This window comes from Pteronotus mesoamericanus, unplaced genomic scaffold (genome assembly GCF_021234165.1).
Source record: "Pteronotus mesoamericanus isolate MK-2021 breed Mesoamerican mustached bat unplaced genomic scaffold, CSHL_Meso_final contig_50, whole genome shotgun sequence".
NCBI classification, from domain to species: domain Eukaryota; kingdom Metazoa; phylum Chordata; class Mammalia; order Chiroptera; family Mormoopidae; genus Pteronotus; species Pteronotus mesoamericanus.
Window position 1 is genome coordinate 2,227,621 of NW_026555186.1, and position 19,192 is coordinate 2,246,812.

The following is a 19,192-nucleotide window of genomic DNA, read 5'->3' on the forward strand; positions in this document are numbered from 1 at the left end:
ATGCCTGTTAAAACAAAAACGATCACACCTTTCAGAAGCCCTCCATCTTCCTGGTCTTCAGGGCTTCTCTTCTGTGCTTCTCTTATCCCATAGACTTCCTTCCTTCCTTCCTTCCTCTCTTTTTTTAACTATATTTTATTGATTATGCTATTACAGTCATCCTAATTGTTTTCGCCCCTTTATCCCCCTCGGCCCACATCTCCCACCCCCCAGCATTTCCTCCCACCCCCCAGCATTTCCTCCCACCCCGGCCTTTAGTCCATGTGTCCATGAGTCTCACATATAAGTTCTTCAGCTTCTCCATATACTATCTTGCCCTTATGAGGTTGCTACTGGGTGGTTGTGAAGCGGAATCATTACCAACCAACTCTTCAGTGTTGTATTCAGCCATTTTTAAAATGCAGCCCTAGAATGATGTAGCACTCTCTTAAAGTAACAATCTGCATATCTGTTTTAGAATTACACTTACGTATTGAGATGGTCTTCAAAGGAACACTTCAAAACAGATTGAAAAGTAAAGTCAATTTGGAGATTGACTTTATAGAAAATACAATTGATTTCGTTGACTTGCCATTTAGGCTTCTAATTTCAGTCTGAGGTCTGTTTATTTCTAGGATTAAGGGGGGACTTCATGAAAACTATTCTAGACAGGGAGATAATTCTGTCTATTTTCAGATGTCAAATTTGAGTAACCGTATGTAAAACAAAGGGGACAATTCAAAACATTCATCTCAATTTTTAAATAGTAAATGACTAATGAGTGGATAATAAAACCTTTTCCAAAATATTTTAAAGATATTTACACTGAATTATATTGAATATTGAATATTGAAGTAATATCTAATTGATTTGTTAGTAGACACATGACTATAAATCAGTTTTTTAAGTATATCACTCTGCAACATTTGTGATAATTCTTGGAAGAACTGAGTGATATTGTTATAAGAAAACCCCTTCTACTCCCATCTACTTATTTTTGAGAATAAGATTTCTCAGTGCTTAAAACCTGTAAAAATAAAAATATAGGGATAGGAATGATGCTGACCCTGTTAGATTCTAGAAATAAAGAAGATTATCTGTGGGTGTAAGAATTTACAGGGTAAACATTATTGAGATAAAATTTTCCCAGAATGCTTTTTAAATAATGTACTTCAAGTCCTCCACATGTTTATGTCCTCATTCAGTTTTTAACAACAAAAAAAATTCAGTTAATATTCAAAACAAAAACATTAAAACACATAGAAAAAATTGAAGTTTAAATTTTTGTCCGTATAATCAATACATGTCTTTGAAGCTCTAAAACAATCTATTCAATTGGTAAACATTCTTAAGGGATAGTGCAATGTCCTGAACTCTGTGGCTGTTTGCTTTTGAATGGCCCATGGAGACCTGAGCAGCGGTCTCAGGGGTGGTGACAAAACAAGGGAACAGAAGTCTCTTCCTCCGTTTCTCTGAATCATAAAATTTCTAGGGTTTTTATAATGTTGCATAAAGGGAGGGGGTCTTTAAAATAACAGATATTTAATTTTCTCACAAAGTAGTTTAGGCAGCTGTGACACCACATTTAATTTTACTCAGAAAAAATAACAAACGTAGCACTTCTGTACTTTAAGTAGTATTTTCTCCTAGAGGCTCCCAAAGGAACTCAGCCATGTGGACACTCTGATTTTAACTCAGTAAGGCATATTTTGGAATCCTGACCTTCACAACTGGAAGACACTATATGTGTTGTTTTAGCTTCTAATTTTGTGATAACATGTTAAAATAGTAATCGAAAACTAATAGAAATTTGAGCGTTTAATGTTTTCTCTCCTGTTATAAACTTTGTAAGAAATAAATTCTACTCCACTGATTATGTTATCTTTTAATCAAAATACTGATTATATTAGTTTTCAATTTTAAGAAATTGGTTCATGCAACTGTCAGGGCTGTCTAGGCAGAAACTCGTAGGGCAGGCCTGCATTTGGGACGGCGGACTACCTCTCACAGAGGCTGAAGCTGTTGCCCACAGGCAATATTTCCTAATCAGGGAAACTTTAGTCCTGCTTTTAAGGCCTTTCAACTGGTTGAAACCGGATCATCTGGGTTATCCAACATGGTCTTCCTTGCTTAAAATCAGTGATTATGTACTTCAATGATATCCACAAAGTATGTTCAGAGAAACACTTAAGTTAGTGTTCAAACAACCAAGGAATGCAACCTAGTCATATTAATACATCAAAGGAATAATACATACGGTAAAGTCAATACATATAAGGGGGGTGGGAGAGATGAAGCTAAATTGAGATGGAGATAGAGGGGAATATATTTAGCTATACAATGACACAATAGGTAGTGTTCCATCTTAGCTGTAAAGTCTGTTATATATGAGGTAGGCCCATGGACTGACAGAATCCTACAACTCCGGTGCCGTAACCAGAAAGAGAAGTGGGTATAGGGACTTATGGTGACACATATATACACTTGAATTTGCTTTTTATAATAACTTCATTGAGAGAAGCCTGAGGCTGTAGGTGCCACATAACGTCTGAAAACATTAAAATTTAAGTGCTTCTGTTCTACATGAATAAAACATAAATCCTTTCCAAGAACAGCTCTGTGTGTACTCAGGTGACCCTTAATTTAGAGAAAGATGAAATCTCATGACCCGAAGAAGAGAGAAGTCATAATAGTTATAAATTAGTGAACTTCCGAAAGATTGCTTAAAGGAACACTGAAAATGTACATTTGAAGATCACAGATGTTGTACAGAAAAACTCATATATGATACATAAAAGTATTATCATTTCTGTCCTAAGGATCAAATAATGAAGATCTATTCAATTTCCACTATGTCTGGGGAAAAGAAATAAGGAGGAATAGTCCATTGCCTGAGATGTAAAAGTTTATCAGAGCAACCTTTAGAGTCTTGAGTTGGTTGATTATATTTGGGAATGAGTTAAATAAATTTAAAGGTCATCTGAAATTATTTGACACTGTGGAATTTGTGTGTTCTGGAATACATGAGTTAATTGTACAAACAGAGACTATTATTATTTGGATTAAGATAAAGTTTGAATTCTAACCATCATATATTCTGTTACTCTTCCTCTCTAAACTAATATTTGTATCTTTATCATAAAGGTCATAATTCTTTTACAAGTGTCCGATTCAAGATTGTTTTTAAATATAATCAATTGCTTAGATTATAAAATAACATTAATTTATCCAAAATGAAAAACTGGATATGTGATTTAAACTGGTTTAAATACATTGTAATATTTGAACCAATCAAGTTAAAATATTTAGGAATTTTATTAATTATATTATAGATTAGTTGATAAACTGCATTTTTATCCTTTTCTTGAAATGACTTTTATTTCATGCTCTTCTAGCAATAATCAACATTCATGGTAGTGTCACTAGCAGAAAACACTGTCTGCAAGCTCTTAGCTATAGACCTGGAATGGGAATCGGGGTGTAAGTGGGTTGGAGGGAGAGAACAGATGACTAGGACACCTGTGAATGTTTTTACATTATAACCATTAAGAACTTAATAAAATACTTGTTATTTCTCTCCCTGCATTCATTTTTAAATGGTGCCAAAAATATCCTTTCAAATCAGCAAACAACAGCATCCAAAAAACTAGGTTAGGTCTTTCAAGAGAAGGTGGCATTCAAACAGTAGGCCCAGCAATTTAGTAAGAAACTCATGCCAGCTAATTCAACCTTTCATCTGAAGATTAAATACTACCAGTGTTTTTTCCCGCACCTGTGGCAGATGGTCAGTGGAGGAAAAATTGTCCCAGTCAGCTCTTCTCCATCTTTAAGTCCCCAAATACAAGTCACAGATGGCCGTAGGAGTGTCGTTCTGTGCAGCAAGGACTCTGAAAACAGACCTCGGTCCACCCGAGACGTGCTATTAAAGATCAGCCTGCCTTGTTTCTAAAGGAGCCAAAATCGAAACCATACCTTGGGATAAGAACACTGAAAAACTGAAGAGGGTAAACTCTGAAACTGTGTATTTTCAGAGTGAGGAGTTACACGCACACAGTACATTTAAATCTGTACTCGAACACATGTTAAAAAATCAAAATGAGTAGGAAAAAAGCCTAATTTTCTCAATATCTTCTGTTTCTCTTTGAATCCAGGAACAAGGGATCTTACAGATAAAAGAGAAAATAAAAGTTTTATCACACTCTTCACCTTCAAATTCCTTCATTATTAATTAGAGCTGACACAAGATGGAACTGTCTTATAAGTGTGTTTTATTTTGTCAGTTAATAATTACTAAAATTGGCTACCAACATTTAAAATTTATGTGATATCTATCCACAAATCCATTTTTGCTTTCTTACCTTAAAAAAAAAAAGTCATTTTACATTGACCAGCTGGCTTTGCTGGCCTTGACCCAGTGGAGACGTGTACCTTCTCTAGTCTGTCATGATTCCAGAACTTTCCTGCAGACTTACACCTGGGCTGCATCATTAATGTATGTCCCCTGTCTGGTCTGTAGTTTGGTTCATCAGAAACACTTTTCCTTCAACTTTAATATGGATCAGGTCTTCTGGAGGGCTTTTTGAAATACATTGTTCAATCCCATCCCCAGAATTTCTGATTTAGTAATGCCTTGGGGAACAGAAATGTGATTTTCTAAAAAGTTTTCATATGATGTTGATAATAATAGTATGGAGACTACACCTGGAAGACCATATTCCTCTGAGACTGAATTTGATCTACTAGTGTTTGTAGTATGAGAAGAAAAAGCTCCCTCAAGTACCTTTTTGTCCATTAGTGAGTTTATTAATTTGCTAAGGTTGTCACTAAAAAATACCACAGACAGAGTGGCTTAAACAGGGGACATTTACTTTTCACAGTTTTAGAGACTGGAAGTCAAAGAGCAAGGTCCCAGTAGGGTTGGTTTTTTCTGCCTCCTTCCTTGGCCTGCAGATGGCAACCCTCTGTTGCCTCTTCATATACATACGAAGGACTGGCTCACAGGCGATTATAGAGCCTGAAAAACCCAACAATGCGCTGTGTCCAAGCTTGACCAAGGGACGTTGGCAATATAATTTCTTTTGAGTCTGAAGTTACAAGAAACAGAATCACTGGTGTTCTGAAGTTCGAGATCAGGAGTAAACGTATGTCCCAAGCTAGCAGGGAGCAAATTCACTCTTCCACCTCTTACTTGTTTTATTCAGGCCCTCACTGGATTAGTAAATGCCCACATGTTTTGGTGAAGGTGGTCCCATTAACTCAGCCTGCTAATTCAAGTGTTGATCTCTTTCTTGAAATGCCCTCACAGGCACATTCAGAAATAGTGTTTTACTAGGTCATGTTTTAGACATCACTTAGCCCAGTCAAACTGATGCATAAAATTAACCATCACAATGACATTTTAAGGTACCTCATGAATTTTGGGAGGACACAATTCAGTCAATAACCACGAGGAAAAAAAAATCTTAGAAAGTAGACACTCAAAATTCAAAATTATAAATACCGACTTTTTATACAAACTTTATGCTTGCTTAGGCACATCCTCTGGGGAACTGGAAATTCTATCTGGGCATCTATCTTGTGTTTGAAAAACGTTATCACAGGCTGGCAGTTACTGTTGCTGACTCCTGTGGTTAGAGTCCCTCTTAGGGAATCCTTCCTCTCTTTTCTGAGTGTCAGGAACCATTCATATCCACATGGTTTATTAGTGGTTTTTAAATTGGCCCAGCTGCTCTTAATTGGATAGTTGTCTAAAATTCCATTAAGGCAGATGAATATGAACTAAAAATAGGATAAATTTAAACATCATATGTTTCTACAATTAATTTTTGGTGAAGATTTTATAAACTTAAAATCTTCCTCTCCTTCCCCCCGTTTCTCTCTCCTTCCCCCACTTCCCTGCTTCCCTTTTTTCTCCTTCTTCTCTCTCTCACTATCTCTTTATATACATATATATGTATATACACACATACACATATATACACACACACAAATATTCTATTATTTTCTTATATAAATCATTACAACAGTTTTAAATATTAAAAATTTAAGAATTAAATAATTGTCCTTGCTGGTGTAGCTCAGTGGGTTGAGCGCTGGCCTGCAAAGCAAAGGGTCACCGGTTCAATTCCCAGTCAGGGCACATGCCTAGGTTGAGGGCCAGGTCCCCAGTAGCGGGCACACAAGAGGCAACTGCACATTGATGTTTCTCTCCTTCTCTTTCTCTTTCCCTACCCCTCTGTCTAAAATAAATAAATAAAATCTTTAAAAAATTATTAGAAAAAATTAAATAATTTATTTAGGAAATATTTCAAAATAATTTTTCTCTTTTTTAGTTTTACAATACATGAATAATATATGTATTTTGTCAAAACAACATTTATGTGATACTATAGGTATACCACATGTGAATACATATTCATATGCATTTTATAAAGACATCTTATAGATTAAATGCCAGAGTCAGTAGCTTATATAATAATTTTAAAGATTACTTTTAAAGATTTCACTTATTTACTTTTTAGAGAGAGGGGAAGGGAAGGACAAAGAGAGGGAGAGAAACATCGATGTGAAAGAGATACATTGATCAGTTGCCTCTCGCCCTCCAGCTGGTGACCTGACCCACAACACAGACACGTGCCCTGACTGGAAATGGAACCAGCGACCTTTTGGTTTGCAGGTCAGCGTTTAATCCACTGAGCCACAATAACTAGGGCTATTTTAAAGATTTTTAAGGAGAATTTGTTATGAGCTGCCTTTAAAAATATTTTTTTAAAAAAGTAAAAATTAAATACATGCCACTTTTAAAATACAATCAAAGCAAAAGAAAGGCTAATACATTTCAGTTTCTAACTTAAAAAAAATACCCATATCAACAGTAAGAAAACACTGTATCAAAAAATAAGATATGATCGAGATTTAATAAAGCTTACACATTAATTAACAAAAGATGATAACAAAAGATAAGCTTTTCACACTCCAGGGGACGTTGGCATTGCTCTAACAAGGAGATGAACACTCCTTCCTTCTGCACTCCAGTAGCAAATTGTTGGGGAGTACAGGGGTGGGTGATTGACCTTAGAGGCCCACCAGTCTTACTAAGCGGGGTAGACCCATCCAAAGCCTGCAAAAACCTGGGAAATTCGTTGGTCATTTTGAAAAGTTCTGGCTTCTGCCAAGACCAAGATACATAACCCTAGGAGAACAAAGAAGTTCCCTGGTGCTCTCTGTTGCTCGTGACCAGCCCTTGTCCCGTGCACTCCTGCGTTCTGCTCTCTCGGTAGCCATGTGGCCTTGGAAGCTGCACCGCCGGCAGCCACCTGGATTCTGCCACCGTAGCAGCGAGGAATAGACTAAGCTACCTGGATGGGGCCTGAGCCTGTTAGCAATGCCTGCAGGCTCCAAAGCACTAAGCTTTCACATGAAGCAGAACCCCTAGACACTGGCTTTTGTCTGGGCCTGGCTGGGGACAAGACTGGACTTTTTCCATGATGAAACAGAGGGAGATGGGCATTGGAAACCCAGGGGGCAGCTCCTATTTCCACCTTTTCCAGCTTTTATTTATGTAAATAAACCATTTGCCACATCACAATCTCCCATGTGCGGGTCCTTGGAACACTTCCTCACAATTCTGTGGAAAAGTCTAACTTCCATCTACAACAGTATCACTGAATAAATATCCTGGAGGAAGGTAGTTTCAGAATACTTTATTCAGTAGCTCAACGACGGAGAGTTTTAATCTTCAGTTCCTGTGATTCAGTTCGCTTAACATCACTGTTTCAACAGAGCCACCATTGCTCCAGGTTTTCCTATGACAATGGCTCTTAGCCCAAAGAGGAAGTGGTCTTCTTTTTGTTATTCCTTCCTTTTACTTCATTGTTACTATAATCTTTCCTGAAAAGACTCATATCAGGTGTCTTTTGACTTCTCAGAGGCCAGAATTTGATCAACGATAAACTAGTAACATTTAAAGAAGAGTGGAATTAACAACAATTGACTGAAAACTATCATCGTTTATCCCCTGAAATTGTTGAAATAAACCATCATTTCTGAGCTCATTTCTGTTCTCATATATTTAAAAGGGAGAAAACTCAGTTATTTTGGCAATTAAGTTAGAGATGGAATACTGTTCATCAAATTGTCTTTTCTCCTTGACTTCTTCATTTACCTTCTTATAATGAAGTGTCTGAAATTAATATAATATTATTAATGTATGGATAAAGTGAAATGCTGAAATCTGCAAATATTTCATGCAAATGCAAAAATTAATATATTTCACCTTCGGGTTATGTTGATTTCAACAGAAATGAAAACTGAATCACTATCAAAATCAATGTAATCAACTGTAACAGGGCATAGTCAGGGTCCCCCCACAAAGGGTATTTGCAATAGGGTCCAGAAATTGGGATGTCCAAGAATAATATAAGATATTCTCCCTGCCTCAAGACAGGCTGCTCTGGGGGATGGGAGACCTGGAACAGGGCCTTTGAGAGTTATTTTGTGTATCAGTAACAGGCCAGCTTCTTATCCAAAGGGGAGCAGTCATTTTGCATGTCAATAACAGGAGAGCTTCAGACCTCATATGCAAAGAGGGTTATTTTGCATCTCAACAAGGCTAACTAGGAAGGTTTGAAAGACTTAATACAGAATGTAACTGAGAAGAGACGGGGCCTGAGGGAGAGACAAAGGGACACCGACTCTGGGGAACAATGGGAAGGCCGCATGGGAAGAAAGGGGGAGAAAGGACTCTGGCTTGTGGGCCATGAAAAGGTGCCACATGGTTTTGGATGAAGAACTGGAGACAGGGGCGAAGCAGCAGATGGTGCTGAGAACCATGAGAGGCCTGCCTAGCTGAGCCCCGGACTTCTGTTCTTTTCCTTCTGAAGGACGGTACCCTGACAGGCCTGACTGGCCTAACTGGGCAAAGGGGGAAAGGCAGGATTGTGTGGGTTGGTAGGTGTTTTAAATGGTGGGTGTTTTGAAAGGATTTTGAGATTTAAGGGCGTCATTTAGCCATTAATCAAACCTGCATAACTTTTGAATAAACAGTTACTTTCCTTTTCACCAAACTCTGAAATTGAGAGCCATAATTCTAAGGGCTGTGGGCAAAGGACCTACAACAGAGGGACTCCGAGGAAGGGGGGGGTCGTTTCAGTAATAGCATCTGGGCACCCCCCGCCATGGGTCTATTGTTCGGTAACACAACTTGTCAAACAGAATCTTTTAGAAAAGTAATGTTGCCTATACGATTAAACTCTTTGATGATTTTATCCTTTATAAACAAAATATTCCTTTTATTTTCAGGCAATAGTAAAACAAGCATCTAATATAAAGTATAAGCTTCTTTGTAATGTATCAAAATAAATATCTATATATGAAATTCTATATTTTCTACATAAATAACTAAAGGAAATTTCCCCAGGCATTATAGTAAAATGAGATACAACTAAGTTATGAATGAACCACATTAAGACATTATTATATTTAAGCATTATTATTATATTATAGTAGCTGCTTTCAACCTTCAAGTATACATTTCAATCACCTTTTAATTCAAAATGGGCTTTTGCAGAATATATTGTGTTTAATTAAATTGGTATGCTTTAAACAGGATGTCGCGAATGTTCAGAATACCATGTGGTTACATGGTTACCACAGTTCTGTTGTTCTTAATCACCCGTATGAAGGCCAACTGAATCAGTAGTCAAGTGGGGGCAATTATCAAATTTACAGAAGAACATGACTCTCTGGATGGAGTTTCTGCAAGCCTCATTTGCTAGTACAAAGTCAGTAGTAGAGCATTTCAATACAAATGAGAATTGGATGATGCTATATAAGCTAAATGTCATCAGGTTGGCAGATGGAGAAAATATGGTAGAGAGTCACATTTTTTCAGAAGTTTATTTTGACAAATTTCTGAATATGGAAAATGCAGAACTTGAGATCAAAATAAAAACAATTTCATTCTGGAACTTATGGGAACTGAAATGCCTGGTGCTATGATTTCACTAAAATATATGTCATTTCATTTAGGCACAAGGAAGCCAGGAAAGTTCAGAAGAGCTGCTAACTAGAAATTGTTGCTTTTGTTGTCTGGCTATATTGAATATAGATATTGAAAAGATTTTCTTTCTGGAGCAGCTATAAAAACATATCGCACGTGTTCCAAATGTCCAGCTAAATAAACTCTTTTTTCGCAACTGGCATATGAGCATGCAGTTAGAAATAAAGGATATATATAGGCTTTTTCTTTTAATACCTACAATTTACTCTTTGTCATGAGTAATAACGCTCAAGCAGGACTGTTTGTGTAGAGTTATAAAGATTAGAAATATATTGAGTCATTGATACTTTGGATGTCCAAAAACTTCTCATAAGTCAGTGTACTAAATGTCTAATCATAGGCAATAATAATTCTTTTTAACATGTAACAACAGTAATTCATATTATAAAAGCAAATAAGAAGACCAAATACAGCTATACAAGACTCATGTGTTAAATAAATGCTTCTTTTCCTGTGGAGCAAATGAGTTTTTCTAAGTAGCCTCCAATAACAGATGTGTTTGATTAAACTTATGTTATGAGAAGACCCCAAATAATGTCTAGATGTCAGATGCTCTCAATGGAATGAATAATCCCCCTTATAAAACCAAGAAAAAACAAAGGTTAAACTCAAACCCACATACCATGTCAAAGTTGAAAAGATGCGACTCTACCATATTGCCTTCATCCTGCAAACTGATGGACGTTTAGCTTAATGTAGCATCATCCTATTCTGTTTTATTAAAATGCTCTAATTACTTTGTAATAGTAAGTGAGGCTTAAAGAAGAAATTCAAATGTATATGTGAATATACATATGTACAGGCATACTTTTTGTGTGTGTCATTGCTTACTACTTTTGGTGAATCCCCACCGACCATTTCCCCCACTTAAGTCAATGCTGTGGCTGGAACAGCCCTCAAATTTCTGATTGAAAGATGCACCTCAGCAACAACCACCTGTCAAGTTTGAAAAATCAAGGGTTTCCATACTTACAATTCCTGTAGGGTACAGAGCATGCCCAGATCAAAATAAAAACAATTGCATGGGGAGAGAAGGGGGAAAGACAGAGAAAGCTAGAGAGAGAGAGAGATAGAGAGTGCACTAGCTTTTCCTGGACTTGCTCTTTATTGGCACATTTTTCTTCCAGAAAGAAGAAACTTGGTTTCTTCCTGGGTTAGGATTTAGGTATGGTTTCCTTGCATCCTTCAGTTACAGGGTGCCCATGTCAGCCTCTCCAAATCTCTCAGGGTACCTATCCCCTGATTTAGGTAGTGTTAGGAATCTATTCCTGTGTTCCCCAGCTCCAAGAACTGGAGAGTAATGTAAGCACACTGATAATTCTCTGAAATAAAATTCTCTCCTCATCATATTCAATCTGAATATGTAGGTGATACACTAACACGGACCAGGCCAACTCCACAAAGCCCAGTGCTTCAGTTGGCTTATTGCTGCAATTGTTTTCATATTTGAGGCCACAGACCAACAACATTGTGTGTACGTGTGTATGTTCACCACCCCAAGTCAAGTCTCCTTCCAACACTTTTGTTAACAACTTTTTATATTGAACTGGTTAATCCTTTGTTGAACTTTTATACATAATAGGAATTATGCTAAGCATTTTATACATGTTATCTAATTTGATGCCCATAACATCCACATAATGACATAATTCTTTTGTAGATGATAATAACTGAAGATCTGAGATTTTATATAACTTTCACAGTCAACCATTTATAAATGGCAGAGCTGAGACCAGACTCATTATTAAGATAATTTGATAAATCAGGAAAATGAAGCTATATAGGAGTATCAGCCTGGATTTCCCAGAGAAACAGAACAAATAAGATATATATATATATATTTTAAAAACCCAGAAACTCAGAATTTCTCTTACAGCCTTGAGGCAGAATTCTGTCTTCTCTAGAAAATTTCAGATTTTGCTCTTACAGCCTTCAACTGATTGAATGAGGCTCACCATATTTATAAAAGGTAATTTTCTTTACTTAATGTCAACTTGCTGTACATGTTAATCACATCTACAACTTTCACAACATACGTAGTCTAGTGTTGACCAAACAAATGGTAATCATGGCCTAGGTAAGTTGACACTTAAAATTAATCATAAAAATAGAATAATTTGATTTAAAAAATCATATACAGTACAAATAATAGATTCCAATTGCAAATATAGATCTGGTTTATTGTGTTAGTTTTCAATTAAAATTCCACATTTTATTTTAATAAATATATTTATAAGTTAATTTCAAAGTGAAATATTTGTTTTATTTTAGAGTAGTATTATGTAGGATCTATATTCATACATTTGAATTGAGTTGCAAAATCTTAGATGTATCCACAGGATGCCTTAAAAATGGACAAACATTGAAATACTTTAGCATCCATGAGTGTTGATTATTAATCTTGAAAATCTAAAATTTTGTTGGAATAAACTGAAGTAATAATGGAGAGATGATTGTCTAGATAATGTGTTTGATAATGCTTAAATGAATGAATGGACTAAATCTTACATTCATGTGTAACTCAGTTATATTTAGAAAGCCTAACATAAAATATCTTAACCTTACATAAAGAATCTAAGGGAATAAATGAATAAAGGACTTAAATATTTTTTGAAAACTTAAAAGGCAATATAAGTGATTCTTGTTATGCAATTATTACTTTCTCTTGTTAGTCTGGTTTTAGGTACTTTAAACATCTTGAGCATATGGTTTATTTTGTGTCATTTTTTAAATTGAAAAATAAAACATTCCCTTATTTCATTTTGAAATTCAAAATATATTCTTTTTTTAGATCAGCAAAGCCAAAATTAAACCAGTAATACATGTATATTTATATATTGAGTTGTCAGTGAATCAGCTTCTACTGTAATCATCAAAGACTTAGAGAAAATGTGTTATAGTTTCTGTTATAACAAAGAAAAAAGAGCACACATATAATACACTACCATTTTGGAAAGCTAATAAACTTATAGGAACCTATGTTCTGTTGAAAATACAAAGAAAAATAAAAGGATGTTTCTGGATGAAGATATTTACTATATCTAATGTTATGATGTTGTGTCTAAGTTGATATACAACAAAAATGTGCTAAAGAAACTTCTTTCTTAACTCCTTATTACAGAAATATTTATGATTTTATTTCTGCATTGTTCTTGTGAAATAGATAATGTTGTCTAAAGTAGTCATTAAAAATGCAGATTCTGGATTTAGCTAAATTTGCCCATAAATCTCCTCTTTACAATTTTTAGTCAAGTGACATTGGGAAAAGTCATAGATTTTCTGTGCTTTTGTTTCTTTATCAGTAAAGGTCATAATATTTCTTATTTCATGGATATTTTTAAATATGTAAGCATGGGGTATTCGTACGAGATCAGCAAGGTGACATAGCACAGAGAACATAATAAACTCTACTAATACACGATAGCCAATAATTTTGTAGTGATTAAAATGGGGTTTCAAAAATAACGTATCCTTTTATTGTATAAATCTAATTATTTTATTCATTGTGGAGTAATATTTAAGTTAAATTTTCTGTTATATTAAACCAAATTCTGTGTATGCAGTATTCAATGAGAAAAAAGAACCCTAACAAACAAACAAAATTCCTTATAAATATTGACCCAATATGTCTGTGTTCTTATAACAAGAGAAAACAGACACGGACACAGACATGCATAAAAGAAAGACGAGGTGGAGAAACCAGGAACACCGTCTACACTCTAGTAATGCCTGAGACTGCCAGGAGTTAGCAGGGAGGCAGGGGACAGATTCTCCCTCCCAGCACTAAGACGCACTTAACCCTTCTGGCCCTGATTTCAGATTTATTTCCTCCAGAACTGAGAAGTGATACATTTCTGTTACTTAAGCTACTCAGTTCATGGTACTTTGTTTCAGTAGCCCCAGAAAACTAATACAGTGGCAAGTTGAGTTCTGTGAGGAAAGATAGTCATTTCAATAAATGGTGCTGGAAAGCCTGGATGTGTATATAGAAAAAAAATTAATATCATGCTTACCTCATATAATAAATAAAATGAATAAAATCAGTAATGGATATAAACATTAAAGGTAAAGCTATAAAAATCATAGAAGAAGTAAATATGAATTTAATAGTTTTTGAAAATTGAAACCAACATCTGGCCGGGACCCACAAAACCCTGGAATTTATCTATTAAAAATTGTGTATTTATTCTCACATGTTTAAACTTCAGTTACCTTCAAGGTGCTCTCTATTTGATGCAATATGTCTAGTGAGATTTTTTCCACTGCTCAAAACAGTTTTGAACTTGTCGATTTTGACACCTTTTAGTGATCCTGCAGTTTCTTATTTGTTTGTTTGTTTCACACTTTCCACATCAGCAAAATGTTTCCTTTGGAGGACTTTTTTCTTCTGGGGAAACAAAGTCTCTCAGGGTAAGGTTGAGTGTACTGGGAGGGTGGAGCATGGAGGTCATGCTGTTTTTGGTTAAAAATTGCTGACTACTCAGCAAAGTGTGGGCAGGTCGAGCTTATAAATCACCCATCATGAAATGCGCAAAGGTGTTGAAAAGTCTTCAAAAAAATTCACTGAAGGTGGAAGCCTCACACAATGCCAGCTGGCACACTGATACAGATGGGTTCCTAGAACGCTCACCTAGTGGGAGAAGCCTTTATTACAAGGTGCCCACCCTCCAGAAGATAATTGTTTTGTTTTGTTTTTGTTTTTTTGGTCCCCTTCTCATATATTTTTGTGTCTGTGCTAAACAAGTCTGGGTCCAGGCAATGAAAATGAAGAGAACAATGAGGAGGCGAAGGTGGGTAAGGAAAAGAAAAAGAAAAAAGCTTAGCTGTTCATTCCAAGGAATACTAGCTTTTGGAAGATAAGACTGTGGACCAAGTAAACCTGCTTACTTTTCAGGATTAGCAACTTGCTCACCAAGGCTCACTTTAAAACCTCCTCTTACTGTGCCTGACCAGTCCAAGGCATTCATGTCATAAACTGTCTACTCCCATCTAGTCCCTTGATGTCAGGAAAGTCTTAAAAATCCATAAATATCCTCCCCCAACTTTTCCATGTTAAAACAACACCAAAACCTGTAATGGAGGGTTATTCGTTTAATAAAATCTAATAAATTAGCTTTACTTCAACAAATGGGTTCTTTCATATTATTTGAAGTATTAACATTTGACATTGCTCACAGCTGTTTTATCAGAGGCTTTGTTCCCAAAGTAACACAATCACTAAATTTGAATGTCAATCTCAACTTAATGTCGGGAAAAAATAAGAGTTCAAAAGAATTTTGGGGGTAGTGAGGGCATTTAAATATTATCTGGATAGTAAATGACATTATAGAATTTTTATTTTATAGGTATTATATGTGAGTCATAAATTATGTGAGTGATTGTTTTATCTTAGGTTGCACTGGAATACATTTTGTCAAACAAATGATATATAGAGAAATAAAAAAGGGTTATATGTATAAAGAAAATTGTTTAAATTCTAAAATCTAGCTAGAGGATATATGCATGCTCATTATAGTTTTTCAAATTTTATTTGAAACTTCATTAAAAATATATGAAAATCATTTCCATCCAAAGCTTTGTAAGAACACATACCAGATTTATTGCCTGCTGGTCATGAATATTGTCTCCATGATGGTTATTCTGAGATTCTTGATGTGTACCAAAGATCTTATATTCTGATATTTCAAGTTAAGTATCTAAAGTTTATATTCACATTATCCCACCAAAGAGTTTTTCCCATTTACTGAAATTTTCACACCCATGAATCAGACAGTAGACATTTAAATTGAATTACACTTGATTACATTGAATGTTCTACATTTTTGTCTGAATAGACACTTTATGAAAAATGCACATATACATGTCTGTGTGTACACATATATATAAATACATGTGTATTTACAATTAAGCATTAGTTCCTTCTAACTACTTTAACCTTTATTGAAAAAAGAGGTATTTTATAAGCTTTAAAAGGCAGAGTTCTCTGCTGAAATGCTTCATGAAACTCAAAGATTACTGCCTCTGTGCTTCCAAATTGTTATTAAAATTTGAAAAGGAGAAAAAAATAGTTTCCATCCAAATCTACAAAAAGGGATTCAACATCATCACATTGGCATCTGGACTTTCAAGCAGGTGAATGGAAGGCCTACCAGGACTGACAGCTCACTGACTTATTTAATTCAGAATTACTATTCATGTCACCTCAAATTCCACAGAAAGCAGCAATACGGTGTCACAAATGCAGAATGTGAACGGCATTTTCATCCAAAGGCTAGTACCATATGTAGAATTAAAATAGAAATATAATTTTCTTTTGGGTCATGGATGATAAAATGTCCAATAATACTGACTTCTGTTGACATTAGCAATGCTAAATCATTTTAGGAAAATAATCATGACTTTGGCTTATATTTTAAATGCAACATATTTTTAGCACACATTTATCTTGAGATAATTTCATGTAGAGTTTTATATAAACACACATATACATATATGTACAAATATATGTGTGTATGTATAATATCTATATATACATAAGCAAATGTTTGTATAGGTATATATAAATTAGACATGGCATAGCTACTATATATAAATATATATACACATCCACACCCACATCTGTATGAATAAGACAACCTCCAACAACAAGGAAATTTCTGAATTTAAATATTAATAATGTTTGTTTTATACTTAAAAAATTGAGGACCCTATTACTTATTAAACATTTAAGAAAGTTGCCTTTTTGTGAGAATTGAGTGTTTAGAATGAAGACATTTTCAGATTGACTGCTTTCTCTCTTAGAGACTTATACATCTACAATTTTAAAGAGGATACAACTGACAGTAAAAAAAAAAAATAGGGAGGTTCTTGTATATATGATCAACACAAAATCAAGGACACATATAAAATTTGTCAGAACTGAGGTAAGAAACTATGTTCAGAAATATATCAGTTATCTAATGATTCCTAACATATTTCACAAACCTTATCAGCTAAAAAACCATGCATATTTAATATCTCACAGTTTCTGAGGGTTGGGTACCCAAACACAACTTCCCTGGTCTATTGCTTCAGGGCCTCTCATGAGGTTGCAATGAATGCTTTGTTTTCGCCAGGGTTATGTTTTCATTTGAGGCTCTCCTACTTCCAAGTTCATGGGGTTGTTAGTCCAATTAGTTCTTTGTGGGTTGTTGGCTTGAGAACTCTAGCTTCTTTAGTGTTATCAGTGGGAGGCTCCTCAGTCTGTCACCTGTTGGGATGGAGCTTCCCCTTAGTTCCAGGCCAGTGGGTTTCCACAACATGGAAGTTTGTTCCCTCAAAGCAGGAAGCCAAGAAGGTAACAGAAATAATCTGCTAAATAGTTATCATTGGTATCCTAACACAGCATAAACATGAAAGTAGCATCTCATTACCTCCAATTTTTTTGTTTAGAAAAAAGTCAAAGACCTGACCCATGCTCAGATGAAGGAAGTTGCGCTAGGGCATGAATAGGTCATTAAAGATCATTCCAGAGCCTACTCACCAGAAGTGGTAAAGGAAATAGTTGATACAAAGAATCTCCTGTGTTGGCCCTTGTTGAAATCTGAATATTATGAAGAGGAAATAGGAAACGAGGAATATCAATCTCAGATGAGATCAGCAGAGCCACACGGAATGAGTTAATTGTAGGGGAGAAGACATTTCTAGTATTAGTCAATGGATATAAATGGCATGGTACATTGAATAAAGTGACTACTAAAGTAGTACCTGATATTCAATGATTCCATTAACAAACCAAAGTTTATATCAATAAGTCTAAGTGTGTTAACATAAGTGTTTTAAAACTAGTTGTTATAATAAAATGTATGTTATCACTTACCTGTGTTAAGGATATTTTAAATCATTTATATCAGAGTTTTTAAGATTTTGAAAAAAAAAATTCATAATATAATTACGAAATACTATTTCTCTTAACAAACTAATCTTTTGAGATTGCTTAAATACACTTGGGGATAATAGGGAAAAAAGGCAAAGTGACTATATTGGATAAATATAAAATTAATATAAATATCAAATTATATTATTAATTCAAATATAAATATAATTTACATTATTAATGTAATGTTACAAAAGGTAACCAGTGTTGGGAAACGCCCTGCCTGGTTTCAGGAACTGTAACCCTGCCAACAGGCTGGAGGTCCCCAAGGCTGGAAATACTCAGGAGGCCTTGGGAAAACAGGCCACTGAGGAGACAAAACCTGTCCCCCCGGCAGGGGCAGCGCCTGCCTCTCCGCTTTGCCTTGTGATAGTCCCTGTCAATGATGGATACGACCCCTCGAGGGAGGGGCAACCTAAGCCAGGCATCGACTGGCATAGGCAGCAGACAAGAAATTGGGGGACACAGAGGAAGGGCAAAAAGACCCCCGCACCTCTGGGCTTGGGTTGGACAGGGCCGGAGTCCTCATTCTAGCTGAACGCAGTCTCCTTATCTCTTGGTGGTCCCCTCCCCCAGCCTGGCTCAGGCTTGAAACACTGCAGGAATCAGCCCTAAATCGGGTCTGGCGGTTCCTGAGAAAATCAGGCCTAAAAGTAAATTCTTTGAAGTGCGTTTTGTTCTTCCCTCAGATCTCTGGCCAGCTCATGCTGTGAAGGACATTTACATTATTTATACCCCTTCCCCTATATCATTAGGCACCTGCCCTTACCTTTAGTCTCTTTTGTTTATACTCATCTCCTCTCAGACCCATGCAAATCAGTTTATTCCTGTCACTTGTCTTCTTAAAAGCATCTCATATTTTCTGTGAAACTTGTCATACGGATGTAATGAGATAACGTGTGCATTGCTGTTACCTAGCCCCACTGATAAGGTTTTCAATAAAAGCCTTGGAACGAAGGGCGACGGGGCCTTCCCCGCTAGAGGGACGTGCCACGGCCTCCTCCAGTGGGAGGGAAGTGTCCCCGGCTGCTCTCCCGGCGAACAGAGAAGTGTTTGCGATGATTTGTGTTTAGTCCCTTCATCCGTGACAACCCCAGGCCGGGCTCTGCGGGATTCGGAGCCCCACTCCCATCTCAGCTGCCCGCGCTGGTTTCCCTCAGGCTCAGGCTCCCTGCGGCCCCTCCCTCCGCTCGGCGGGGAGCTCGCTGCCTGGGCAGGGGCGAGCAGCGACCCCAGCC